Here is a 13377-nt window from a genome sequence, read left to right as displayed (position 1 = left end):
TTATCATCTGAGCTAACTGATCCATTTGGATTTCTACATGGTTCTGATACTGAATAAAGCACTGGTGAATAGGTCAACATTATTTCTAACCATCTGGCTCACCCTTGCTCAAATGTTTGAATTATCCTCTAGTTGTAGCTTGCGTGGCACTCAAGTAAGTTGACCTCTTTGCTGCTGCAAAGGGATCCTTCAATGTGATTGATACATGCAGTTGTACTCATAAGTTTACATACCATGGCAGAATTTATGATTTCTTGGCCATTTTTCAGATAATATGAATGATAACACAAAAATGTTTCTTTCACTCACGGTTAGTGGTTGGCTGAAGCCATTTATTATCAATCAACTGTGTTCACTCTTTAAATCATAAGGACAACAGAAACTACCCAAATGACCTTGATCAAAAGTTTACCTACCTGGTGATTTTGGGCTGATAACATGCACACAGGTTGGCACAAAGGGGCTTGAATGGCTATTAAAGGTAACCATCCTCGCCTGTGATCTGTTTGCTTGTGTATTAGTGTTTGTGTGTATAAAAGGTCAATGAGTTCCTGGACTCTTGACAGGCCCTTGCATCTTTCATCCAGTGCTGCACTGACATTTCTGGCTTCTGAGTCATGGGGAAAGCAAAAGAATTGTCAAAGGATCTGTGGGAAAAGGTAGTTGAACTGTATAAAACAGGAAAGGGATATAAAAAGATATCCAAGGAATTGAGAATGCCAATCAGCAGTGTCCAAATACTAATTAAGAAGTGGAAAATGAGGGGTTTTGTTGAAACCAAACCACGGTCAGGTAGACCAACTAAAATTTCAGCCACAACTGCCAGGAAAATTGTTCGGGATGCAAAGAAAAACCCATAAATAACTTCAGGAGAAATACAGGACTCTCTGAAAACATGCGGTGTGGCTGTTTCAAGATGCACAATAAGGAGGCACTGGAAGAAAGATGGGCTGCATGGTTGAGTTACCAGAAGAAAGCCATTACTATGCAAATGCCGCAAAGTATCCCATTTACAATACGCCAAACAGCACAGAGATATGCCTCAAAACTACTGGCACAAAGACATTTGGAGTGATGAGACCAAAATTGAGCTTTTTGGCCACAACCATAAACGCTACATTTGGAGAGGAGTCAACAAGGCCTATGATGAAAAGTACACCATTCCTACTATGAAACACGGAGGTGGATTGCTGATGTTTTGGGGATGTGTGAGCTACAAAGGCACAGGAAATTTGATGAGAATTGATAGCAAGATGAATGCAGTATGTTATCAAAAGATACTGGAGGAAAATTTGCATTCATCAGCCCGGAAGCTGCGCATGGGACATACCGTATATACTCGAGTATAAGTCGATCCAAAATAAGCCGAGGCACCTAATTTTACTACAAAAACTGGGAAAACTTATTGACTCGAGTATAAGCCTAGGTGGGAAATGCAGCAGCTACTGGTAAATTTCAAAAATAAAAATAGATACCAATAAAAACTTTCACTAGGACAGTTGAGAATAAGTTTGATGTTCACAATTTCCTCTTTGAAAGAGACCAGTAAATAGGGAACAAGAAGATGAAGAAAAAGAAGTGTGTTTTTTCACACTTTTCACACTGCAGTGAACAAAAATGGCATCGTAGGAACAGGCTTATTCTCAGTCCAAAGGTTTTTTTGTGATTTCTTCCTGATTTAAGGGAAATTTGGGAAACGATCTCACTATCATGAAAGGTTTAATTGATTCACTAACCCAAAAAGAAGATGATGATGACAGTGGAGTGAGTCACTTCCTTGCAAGAAAAGCAAGAGCCGCTCTTATGATCTTCTTCTTCTTCTTCTTCGTCCCCCAATCGCGCAGCCCAGAATCGCCCTCCCTCAGGGGTAGCAAGGACGGACGGAGTCCGTGAAGGGGCTTGCCTGCCCTTGCTGGCTGCCTCTGCTTCCTTAGGGGCGGGAAGGGGGCTCATCTGGACCAAGGGTGAGTCTCCCCTCAGTTTCCCTGAAGGATCTTCCGTCGCTTTTGCCTTCTCCCTACATCTTCCCTCTGTTAAAAATCCCCCCCACACACACACTTATTTTCGGGCGGATAGATTTCATGTCTGAGCATTTCTCCACATGGCGGTGGCTTTCCCCCACCCCTAAAAACAGTTAAAAAAAAAAAACATATCCTCATGCAAGAACTTTTCTGCTTCCGATTACCCACATGCTTAAAAGTTGCAAAGGAAACACGGAAGCAGGGAAGCGAATGCCCAGCTCCGGAGCTCCACACCATTTTTTTTCCAGAGGGTCTTCACCTGAGTATAAGCCGAGGGTTTTTTTTTTCAGCACAAAAATGTGCTGAAAACTCGGCTTATACTCGAGTATATACAGTACTTGCAAATTCCAATGTGACAATGATCCTAAACACAAGGCCAAGTCAACCTGTCATTGACTACAGCAGAATAAAGTGAAGGTTCTGGAGTAGCCATCTCAGTCTCCTGACCTCAATATCATTGAGCCACTCTGGGGAGATCTCAAACGTGCAGTTCATGCAAGACAGCCCAAGAATTTACAGGAAGTGGAGGCTTTTTGCCAGGAAGAATGGGCAGCTTTACCATCTGAGAAGATAAAAAGCCTCATCCACACATACTACAAAAGACTTCAAGCTGTCACTGATGTTAAAGGGGGCAATACACCATATCAAGAACTGGGGTATATTAACTTTTGATCAGGGTCATTTGGATAGTTTCTGTTGTCATTATGATATAAAAAGAGTAAACACGATTGATAATAAATGGCTTCAGCCAACCACTAACCATGAGTGAAAGAAAAGTTTTTGTGTTATCATTCATATTCTCTGAAAAATGGCCAAGAAATCATAAATTCTACCAGGGTATGTAAACTTATGAGCACAACCATAATAGGATGCTCAACAGGATGCAAATGTAAATGCAAATGTAACTTTTATTCTGCAGACATATATACATAAGAACCTTCTGGTTCTTTCCATAGCTATGTGCCATCCTTCTCTGTTCTATTTTAGATACAGTTCTTAGCATGCTTTCTTCTTAGCATGCACCATCTCCCCAAAATGCTAAAAGTATTTATCTTTGTCCTCCAAGCTGCTGGTTAAGAGTTTTTCAAATGGAAAATGGCAACTATCTGCTGAGAAATATTATGCTTCCTTCCAATTTGCACTCATTCCACAAGAATTACAACAACATTAGCAGCCTTCCCTCAATGCAATACCCAAATAGAATCTGTGGAACAGCTATAGGTGATCATCTTCCACCTTAATCCAGCTTTCTAATATACACATTTGCTCACACACTGATGCAGCCTTGGAAAACTCCATTAGGTCACCTTATGATCACATTCTTTTTCACATCTCAAAAGTGTGTGTTTGTAATGAGGAATGCACATTCAAAGCTATGGTTTATATACCCGTATAGAGCCTTACAGAATTGTAAGGTTAGAGGAATAGGTGGAGTTCTTACCAAACTCCTTCTGAAGCAGCAAACTTGAAGGAACAATGAAGTCTCCAGAGATTAGGCAGGCTGGGCAGTTAGATTACATGAATTCAATTAAGGAAGTATAGTTTCAGATAAGTATGCAGTGTTGTATAAAATCGTCACATAATAGAACTGCAAAATTGTATGAAACTATAACCAAAGAGAACACTACACAATACAATATAATAACACTCATTAATGTCATAAACCCATTTAGTACTGTAGGAACTGAAGGCAGGGGCTTTTACCATCCCTACTGTGTGAAATAATTTTAATTGAAAAATCAAGTTTTCAATCAAACTAAGAGAGTAATTATTTATTTTTTAAATTGTCCTAGCTTTTAATAGCAGATCCACATTATGACCAGCTGAAAAATACAACATCTTGCTAGAATTACATAGCTTTATGCATCTACAACAGCAAGTGAAACCTCTTCTTCAGACAGAGGGATCTGCTGCTTTGGGGATTACATTAAATCCCAGAGCCTTTAATTATATGCATGTTGCTAGTAGAAACAAGCAGTAGTTTTCCTGTATAGATTTTTTGTCTTATTTTTGCTTAGATTCTGTCATGAACTCTATTGATAGAATGGGCAATGCATAATGCCTTTTCTTTTAATTGCACATTTTATTCTTTAATTCTGATGAAGAAATACTGACTATGGTTTATTTCATTATATAGTATGATCAAGTTGTTTAAGTCCTTTATTAATCAGGCTGACAAAATACTTAGGATTCTTAGTTGTTTTCAGAAGATTTTTGCTTGTTTTGCCACTTAAGGTGTTTCTCAAGTTAAAACTGAGGAATTTGCCACAACTGCAAAATTATCACATTATTAGTATATAAGAATTGGTGACATTTTAAAAATTACTGGGCATATGTCTCCTAACACTGCTGCTAAATAAAGTCTATGCATTTCAGCTCACCAATATCAATGTTATGAGCCCGCTTTGTTCAGTATATAGATGTACAATTCTGTGATTGAGTTTCCAGAAAACTGCTGTCTATATGCAAAAACTATTAAGATAAAATTCCTTTAGCCTAACAAAATAATTTTCAAAGATGTAGTTTATGAAACTCTGTGATTTTGAAGAATTTTATCTGACATTCAAAAATCCCTTGGTCAAGTTTTATGTTCGTTTTGTTCTGTTTTGCATTTGTGCAATGCCATAGGGAATCTGAGTGTCTATCTAAAGTAACCTTCCCAGTGTGGCATCCTCCAGGTGTATTGAATTACAACATCCATTATCCAACACGGCCATGCTAGCTGGCAATGGTGAGAATTAGAATCTAACACATCTAGAGGGCATCAGGTTGGAAAGGGCTGATTTTCACCATTCTCCAAATTCTTGGTGCAGTTGGTGCAGTTTCTTATGGTTGAAGGACTTTCCTTTAATTGAAAGGTTGAAAATCATGTCATAATATATTCATCTTTGAATCTAGTTATCATAGCATATAAATTCAATTACACTATTGTTACTGCCATGGACATAATTTTAAATAATTTGAAAAAGAAAGATTGAGGATTTGTATAATTTTTACAAAGACTATGGACATGTTAATATGACTGGCATTGAATAGTCTTAATGTACCAGGTAAGCTATCATAGTTTAGATTTAAGCAATAGAGCAATGAATATTATTTCCTTATAATATTTCAAATCATTCAATTTTTAAATTTTTTAAATATTAATACAATTTTATATCTTCCTGTGAAAATGAGCAGTCACTATTTTTAGCCATTTTTGCAGGATACAATAGTCACAATGTTATATGAAAGTACAAACATAGCAGTAAACAGTCAAATGACATCACTAACTCATCAAACCTTGATATTCTCCCTCAGGTTCATAAGTAAGCTATGAAACAACATTATTTCAGTTCTCCTTACATAGTGTATAAATTAGATAGTTTCACTGGTTTTACTACAGTAAAACAGTGGAAGGATATTACAGTTATCCTTACTGCATAGTCAGCATAGTTTCTGAAAAGGAATGTTAAAATACAGAAGATAATTGTGTTCTCTGGAGAAGCTTGCAGTAAAGTATAGTAAATCAATCACATATGCTCTGTTGGATTGCAAGATAAGGTAATGTGCGTTGGGAGGTCAATCATATTTCTAGGAAACAGTACTTGATCTTAACCAAACTATTTATCCAATCTGATGGTATCTAATTTGGGAAGTCTACATAACCAAGGTGGAAATAGTAGTACCGTGTTTCTCATATAATAAGGCCGGGTCTTTTTTTTTTTTTGAGCCCTGAAAAAATGGCTAGGCTGTCTTTTCGGGGGTGACTTAATTCCCCCCACTTGCATCTTCGGGCGGGCAGGCGGCGACGGCTTGGATGTTGACCTCGGCGTTGGTGAGGCACTTTGTATCGGCGTCAACGCAGGCAGCACCATATCCGGGTGTGCAACAAAAGTGCTTCCTAATGGCAAGCCCCCCCGCCATTTCCCCCCTATTTTGCATGTTTTAATATAGGCCTTAATTTGGGGGGAGGGGCTTAATTTCATTTCATGCCTATAAAACATGCTGGGACTTCCTATTGGGGGAGGCCGTATTGTTGGACAAACAGGGTAGATGAAAGTATTCAGGCAAAATCGGTTTTACATATGTCAGGGCATAGATATAGGACAGAAATGATCCCCAACCTGATCTGAATCTTAGAGAGAGTAATAATTTTTTAATAATTTAATATGAATAAATTAATTTGTTATGCTGAAATGCATTGGTAAATTTCAACAATAATTTAGAGAAACAAGCCAGCTTCAAGCCCTACCTTATGATTCATTGTGGACATGTGACCAAGGGACTCTGTGACCATTTGTAATTATGATCCAGTTGCTAAGTGCCCAAAATCTGTGTCACATTCTGGTGTCCTGTGTCAAGAAATGCCGACAACACAGTTCAGTGTGGTACTTTTTATCTTGCAGGAGATAAACTACAAGTATTTGTTGACATCCAGCACAAAGTGGCCAACAACAAAGTTGTTGACAATGTGTTCATGTGACCTAGAAGTGGCAGTGTGACATTTTATGGTGGCCAGAAGTGGCCAGTTTTCTCAAACTGTTGTAACTCCAACTAGTCATGTAACAACTGTTTGTAAGTCAACAAATACATGTAGTCCTAAATTATATTAATCTGTTACTTTCTTTTTTGTATCCATTTTGATCAGTAATCCTAATACGGGACTGGCTTTGATTATCTTGGTCTTTATTTGATAGGTTATTATAATTTTATAGTTTTAAGAACTGACTACATAAAATCTTTAGTTTTTATTTCCTGATTGAGGAATTGGAACAAATATTATGTTGGGGGCTTTACCTATAGGTTAGATAATAGATAACAATCATAGCCCTTATTGTCTAGTATTCTTAGATTATAAAGTACCAGTCTAAATATAATGGAATGAAATGTATGACATATTCTCCCATGGTAAGATACGATCATTATTACTTGTGAGTCATTTCTACTTTCTTTAACCTCAAATATTTGAAAATCACTGACTGCAGAACAGTATTATTGAATGTGAGATATACACAAACTATATTTGATAGATTCTAATATTCATCCAGAAATTTAAGATGTAGCAAATTTGAAATACTATACATATTGTTACACCTATGCGAAGAATATTTTTTCAGTGTTTGGGCTGATAAAGAACCATCCTTATTTTCTCATTGGAACTTGGCTGTTTGATCTGTGAAATACGTATTGCAGAAGATAGGTCACAGCTATGATTTTTGATCCCTTTTTGATATTCCACTTGATATAGATTATATTCCTTATCTAAGAATAGGCTTGCTCAGTGTAAAGCCTCACAAGTAACTTCCAGCTGCCAATAAATCGTTTTATAAAGTTTCAGCTTATCAAATGCAGCAAATCAGATGCAGCAAATTCTTCATTTAATAGAAACAATTTTTATTATTAGTGCCCAATCCTAGGAAAAGATGCAGCTGCTTTGCAAAGTTATAGACAAATGCTATGTACTTTCCGGGAATGCCTGAAGCATCTTTTTGAATCTCTCCTCCATGAATTGTTAAAAACAATTCTTTTTGATGCCTCTAGAAGTGCACCTGCTTCTTTTCTCCATTGTGAAAGTCAAGTTTTTCTTAGGATGTTTAATTTCTGACTCAGATCCTTCTCAGATAATTCAGGCATGATATTCTTCCGATTAAAATCGAATTCCAATTTTTTGGGAATCGCCCCCTCCTTTCCCCCACCCCTTCTTCTCCTCCTTCCCCTCCCTCGGAGGCCCCGAGTCAGGAGTTGCTGGCGTGGCTCAGCGGCTCCAGTCCGCGTTGCCTCAGGAAGGGAAAGGCAAAAGGAAGAGCCGCGGCGCGCTTTGCAACGGCAGCAGCGGCTCCTGGTTTTGCCTTTCCCTTCCCGAGGCAACGCGGGACTGGAGCCACGTGGAGCTGCACCGACGGTAGCAACTCCTGACAGCCCCAGCTGGATACCTGAGCGGAGCCCGGGCGGTGCGAGCGGAGGCCGCTGAGCGGCAGGAAAAGGGAGCTGGGCCGGCCACAGACCAGCCTCCATGCAACACGCCGCCGCCCAGCTCTGGCGAGGGAAGGCAGCGGGCGCTCCCCGGGTGCGCGGCGGGGGGTCTCTTGGCCGGCCCCGATTTTTTTTTCAGAGCGGAATATCATGCCTGTAATTTTATTTATTTGTTAAATTTATTAGCTGCCTATCTCGTTCTGAGGCTACTCTAGGCAAAGGCAGGAGATAGAATTTGTCATCAATACTCAAGCCTGGAACTCCCGCCTTGAACCCCTAAGGGGTTATTTAAATGCTTGTCTTTTGGAGTAAATGAGGAATAGAGCTAAATAATGAACAACATAGTTCCAGGGTTTAGTCCATCATTTCTTGTACCTAAATTAATTATGTCTACAACCGCCCATCTCAGTCAGTGACACAGGGTGGCTTGCAATTCAAAAAAGTATATTACAGTTAAAAATACTAAAAATAATAAAACAATAAAAATACTAAAAATAATTTATTTTTCATTAGATTTCTTTCCCCTGCCTTCTTTAAACAGAACAATCATCTCAGACCACGGATCAGTATCAGGCCACATCCTGTTGGGAACTGGTCCACACAAGTGGCAGTTGAATGCATTAAGCTTCATTTGCCCATGCATGGGACCTCGGTTTCATGTGCAAAACCCTCCCCTCCCACTGCCACCACTGCCATGGAGCCGGACAGGTTGGGGACTGCTGATCTATGGACTGCAGTCCCCAACCTTTCCAGCTATGGACTGATCTATGGACTGCAAAATGTGGATAATCAGTAGGTAGCAACCAGGGGTGGGATGCAATTTTTTAAATTACCGGTTCTCTGGGCGTGGCCAGGTGGTCATGTGACTGGGTGGGCGTGGGTGGGGTTTTTTTTTGCCTCCTGGGCCTCAGGAAAGCCTCCTGGGCGAAGCAATACAACAGCAAGGGGGGTATCAGCTGTGGCATGTGATTTAGATTAGCTAGAAAGCAAGAAATCTGACATTCTCCCTCGAGCCGCTCGGAGCATCCAGAGAGTGGGATGTGCTTCTGAGTCCTCTTCTTGCAGGCTGAGCTTTAGATGAGGAAACGCTCCGCCCCCTCACGTGACACCGCGCAGCGTCTCACCAGTCTTTTGCTCAGCCTCGAAGAGTCAGGCTGTTAGTGAAAAGAGCTCCTTGGCTGATTCAAAAAAGGAATTTAATTCCTGGCTATTTTTCTTCTTCTAAGGTTTGAAATTTCCTTTCCTCCTCCTGCGCAAAGGGTTGGGACTTAGGGGGATTCTCCCCTCGCCCCTAGGAGCCAAAAATATAACTAAAAGCGGGCGGGTTCGCAGCGCTTCGTGCAACCCCCCCCCCACTTCTTCATCGTGTCGCTGCCTCTGCGCTGCCTTGTGGCACGCTTTCTCTTGCTGGATTCCCCCCTACCCCAAACGCCGACCGGGAAGGCTAGTCGCCCCTTAAGAGCACCAGGCGCGCTGAGCTAACCGGACAAGCCCTCCCTGCCGTCCCGAAGGTGCCCAACATAGCTCAGCTCGCGGCCGCCATCTTGGCGCCGCATCGTGGTCGGGCGCCATTTTTATTGCCGTTTAGTGCTGCTGTGGTGATTACAAACGTTCCAGACCCCTTGGGTCAAGCCTTTTACAATTCTTAGCGATCTTTCTGGCTCGCTTTTATTACTTTGTTGGCCTCCCGCAGCCTTCATCGGGGCGAAGTTGCAGCCCCCCCTCCAGTTGTTTGTTGTCTGGAGGCCTGCTGCCAGAGGCCTTTTCCGCTCTAGGCCTCAGGCGTTTATTTGGCTAATCCGGCCTGTACTGAGATACAGTTATAGTTCCTTCCTGTTACGGTTACTGTTTATATTAAAATAATAATAATAATAATAATAATAATAATAATAATAATAATAATAATAATAAAAATAATAAAAATAATAAAAATAATAAAAATAATAAAAATAATAAAAATAAAAATAAAAAAATTATATTACAAAAAGAAGTAAAAAAAATTTTTTTATACAAAGATTTTCTTGTAGTTATATGTATATATACGGATAACCTGTACATACAACTGGTGTAAAAAAAAAAAAAAGAAGAGCTTAAATAGAAATCAAAATATATATATATCTGTACATATCATATTACATAGATACTTTACTGTCTGTTATCTCTGTACATATCAAATTCCAAAAGGGGGAGCGGGCCAGCTCAATCCTCACCCGGCCCTATCCACAGGCCTATTCCAGGCGAGCCAACCGCCCTTACTAGTATTCATTATCTAACTTGGCAGACGACAATCTCTCTAAACGTCCTTCTTTGAAGGCTAAGGAAAAGTCCCACTACTTGCGCAGGCAGGACAAGGAACCTAAGGGCTCTAGACAGGACAAGGAACCTTCCAAGGCCTCCCAACGTGACGCCTTAAGGCACCATAAAGCGTTGGAAAAGGAGTTTGACAGGCGATCAAGGGAGTCCCGCTCGGGGCCTTCAGCCCTTCCTTCTCCCACCCCCTATCACTACTCAACCTCTTCCCCCCCAGACCCTTCTTCCCTACCTAGGCGCAGTCCACTTCAGGGTCTTTCGACCCCTGGACCTCCGATTAGACGGACCCCTGAAGCCACCTTTACACCCATGGCTGCTGGCCTGCGCCAGTAAGAACCCTCTACCTCCGAGATTCCAGCCCACATCAGGGCTTGGATGGAATCGGCCATCCGCCAGGGCATTGCAGAGGGCCTACAGCACATGACCAGATCTGGCTACTCTCCACGAGCTTCCGAGCACGACTCTTTATCCATCAGATCCCTTCCACAGCCGGTCCCCCCGGTTGATCAGGTACTCTCTCAGAGGGGCAGCCCTCCTCCGGTTGAGGCCCAGGAGGAGGAGGAAGGGGACTTTGGGGATTTCAGGGAAGAGGAAGAGGACTCCCGGATGGGATCCTCCCATTACAGTGAACCCCTCTTAGAGGCGGACATCATGGAGGGGAGATGTCGGAGGACGAGGGACCTCTCCCGACCAACCCGTATTTGGGGGGCTGTTCAAGCCTCACATGTTTAAATCCCTCCTCCTTAAGGCCAAGAACGTCTCTGGTCTTCTTCCCCAGTCTCCTACTGACCTCCCCCCCCCGCCCCAGAGGGCCCAGAGGACTCCATTTTCACTCAACCAGTGGTGGAGGCTGAGGTCATCCCGTCCCCACCCATCTTCGTAGACCTAGTAGCGAAACAACTTACTTCCACAGGGACCCCTCCTACACCCTCTAGCCAAGACAAGAGATTCTTTAATCTCGATTCGGCAATGTCTAGCCTTCTGAACATACCGGAGGTTGATGATCCCATTGTGGGCCTTGCTTCCTCCTTTACCCCCAGTGAGGCCTTAGAGGCCTTGAAACCTGAGGACAAGCGGACGAAACTGGCGTTGCGCAGGGCCCATCTATCCGACGCCTGGGCCATTAAATCGGCTACGGCTGCTTCATTCTTCACAAGATCCTCTATCCGCTGGCTACGTCAGCTCAGGGAACACGTCCCCGCGTCCAATGTGAGAGCACACCAAGACATAGCGAAGCTGGTGGCTGCAGCCGAGTTCTCGGCTGACGCCACTTACCAATCGGTAAAGTTCTCTTCCAGGGCCATCACGTCGCACGTCACGGCTCGCCGCCTGCTGTGGCTCAAACACTGGCAGGCGGATGTAAAGAACAAGGTCAAGCTGGCCACTGCTCCCATCAAGGGAGATAAACTGTTTGGCCCGGCCTTGGAACCCCTGCTGGTCGAGGGCCGCAGCAAGAGAAAGTATCTGCCCTCCCTTTTTCGAAGGTCAGAGACAAGGGGCTCACAGCCCTTTCGGAGGGGCTTCCCCCGCCCCTTCTACCAACCCCCCTTCCCACCCAGATACCCCAGGCCCCCTTCCTTCCGATCCCAGGATCGTTCGGACTCTGGCGACAGAAGCAGAGGCGGCGGCAACTATAAGAGGCCTTTTCGGGGATCGGGAGGAAGGCCCTACCGCCGAACCAGATAGAGCCTCTCCCTCCCTCCCCATTGGCGGCCGCCTCAGTCACTTCGCCGCCCAATGGGACAAATCCACATCCGATGCATGGGTTAGGGACACCATCAGGTTTGGTCTCGCCCTTGAGTTTAGGTCCACCCCCTCTGATTGTTTCATCCCATCCCCCACCTCAAGGGATCCCGCCAAACGTGCACTAATGGATGCAGCCATCCATCATCTGCTTGACATCCAGGCCATTCAACCCGTCCCACCGGCTCAGAGAGGAAGGGGATTCTATTCCCATCTCTTTGTGGTGCCCAAACACTCTGGGGGCTGGAGAGCCATACTAGACTTGAAACGGCTCAACCGTCACCTTATCCAGCGCAAATTCAAAATGCACACCTTGCAATCAATTCTCTTAGGTACCAGGCGGGGAGACTGGTTATCTTCCATAGATCTTTCGGAGGCATACCTCCACATCCCAATCAGGCCCTCTCACCACAAATTCCTCAGGTTCTGTTATAATAGCCTTCACTATCAATACGTGGCCCTACCCTTTGGATTGGCCTCGGCCCCCAGGACCTTCACCAAGGTCCTTGCGGCCCTGGCGGCTCACCTTAGGAGCGTCCCCGTCCGCCTCCACTGCTACTTGGACGATATCCTTATTCTATCCCCGTCCAAGTCCCAGGCAGTCAGGGATACCAGAGTCACCCTCTCCGCCTTACGGGCACACGGGTTCCTAGTCAATTGGCAAAAGAGCCAACTTACCCCATCCACCCGAATCACCCACTTGGGAGCCATAATTGATTCGGTTTCACAAAGGGTTTTCCTCTCTTCGGAGAGGTTCCTTAGCATTCAAGCCCTGGTCAAACAGGTTAGGCGTTCAAGGAGGGTGGCCTTACTTGACCTTTCTAAATTTTTGGGTAAAATGGTGTCATGCATCTCTATTATTCCCTGGGCCCGTTTACACAGCAGATACCTTCAGTGGTTCCTACTCCCGTTCCAAAGATCCGGAAGGAGCAACTCGAAGGCCAGAGTCAAGGTTCCTCCAAAGGTCCTCACGTCTCTCCTCTGGTGGACCAACCCCGCCATCAAGAGGGGCCACCTCTTCACGGAACCTCAACGGCTTACCATCACTACGGACGCAAGCCTATCCAGTTGGGGCGCTCACGTCAACTCGCTCTCGGCACAGGGCAAGTGGTCGCCGATCGAGCAAAGATGCAGCATCAACTGGCTGGAGCTTCACGCCGTCCACCTGGCCCTGCGCAGCTTCCTCCCTCAGGTCCGCGGACATCACGTCCTCATTCTCACGGACAACGTCACGGCCAAGGCCCATATCAACAGGCAAGGGGGCACCCAGTCTATCCAGCTGATGAGGGAGGCCGAGCGTCTCTGCCGCTGGGCAGAGTCCAACCTCCTATCACTAAAAGCCGAACAC

The 13377-nt window shown here is 43.8% G+C and overlaps 1 protein-coding gene across 13 annotated transcripts in view; it reads left to right on the top strand.

The window, feature by feature from the left end:
• The window catches only part of GRIP1 (glutamate receptor interacting protein 1), a 324841-nt gene that overhangs the window by 162371 nt on the left and 149093 nt on the right, over positions 1 to 13377 (top strand). The gene's annotated exons all lie outside the window — the stretch shown is intronic.

This window comes from Notechis scutatus, chromosome 6 (genome assembly GCF_049901735.1).
Source record: "Notechis scutatus isolate UNSWTSFEM ecotype Mainland chromosome 6, rNotScu1.2, whole genome shotgun sequence".
NCBI lineage: Eukaryota > Metazoa > Chordata > Lepidosauria > Squamata > Elapidae > Notechis > Notechis scutatus.
The sequence above is the reverse complement of the archived record's forward strand: the minus strand, read 5'-3'. Positions and strand labels throughout refer to the sequence as shown.